This window comes from Microcaecilia unicolor, chromosome 3 (assembly GCF_901765095.1).
Source record: "Microcaecilia unicolor chromosome 3, aMicUni1.1, whole genome shotgun sequence".
Lineage (NCBI taxonomy): Eukaryota > Metazoa > Chordata > Amphibia > Gymnophiona > Siphonopidae > Microcaecilia > Microcaecilia unicolor.
Window position 1 is genome coordinate 492,704,067 of NC_044033.1, and position 727 is coordinate 492,704,793.

Consider the following 727-nt stretch of genomic DNA (forward strand, 5'->3'; position numbering starts at 1 on the left):
AAACGCCTGCCTATAGGAATATATGGGCGTCTCTAGCGTTTAGCACATGCTTATTTTAAGTGCACCTTTGTAAAAGGACCTCATACTGCCTTTCTATGGTACAACCAAAACAGTTTACATATAGGTACTTTCTCTGTCCCTAGGGCAATGGAGGGTTAAGTGACTTGCTCAGGGTCAAAGGGAGCTACTGTGGGAACTGAACACAGATTCATAGTTCTCAGTCTAGTTCACTAATCATTAGGATACTCCTCTGCTCCAGACAGATGAAAGGCTTTACCTACATGCAAGGAGGCACCTAGATTTGAACTAGGGATCTCTTAATCTGAAGTCAAACACTCTACCACTGAGCTATACCCCCACTATATTAAAATGCTACCAGACCACTATTCTTAATAGTGTTACCTTTTATAGTCAGTAATTTTGGTAAACTTGTTCATTGTTCTTTTTTTACATATAGATTTGTTCTTTTCTAGTGCATGAATTTTATTTATTAACCTGTATTTAGTTATGTAATGAATATTTTGTTGACTTATATAATTAAATGTTTTAAATGTACTGTATACAACTTTGCTTAAAATTAGATTTTTAAAAAAAATTTCTTGTAACCTGCTGTTCTAATTGAAAATGAAATTCAATAAAGAAATGATTTTTTTGTATGTACCTTCATGTGTTTAATTAAAGTTGTCATTATTGGGTGAGAGGCTGTAGTAACAGTAGTGGCCACAAG

General features: G+C 34.3%; 1 non-coding gene across 1 annotated transcript; it reads right to left on the reverse strand.

Annotated features, from left to right (window-relative positions):
* Positions 1 to 286: 286 nt before the first annotated feature.
* Positions 287 to 358, reverse strand: TRNASTOP-UCA. Its single transcript has one exon. It is a non-coding gene; the product is annotated as a tRNA-Sec (tRNA).
* Between the last annotated feature and the right edge of the window lie 369 nt (positions 359 to 727).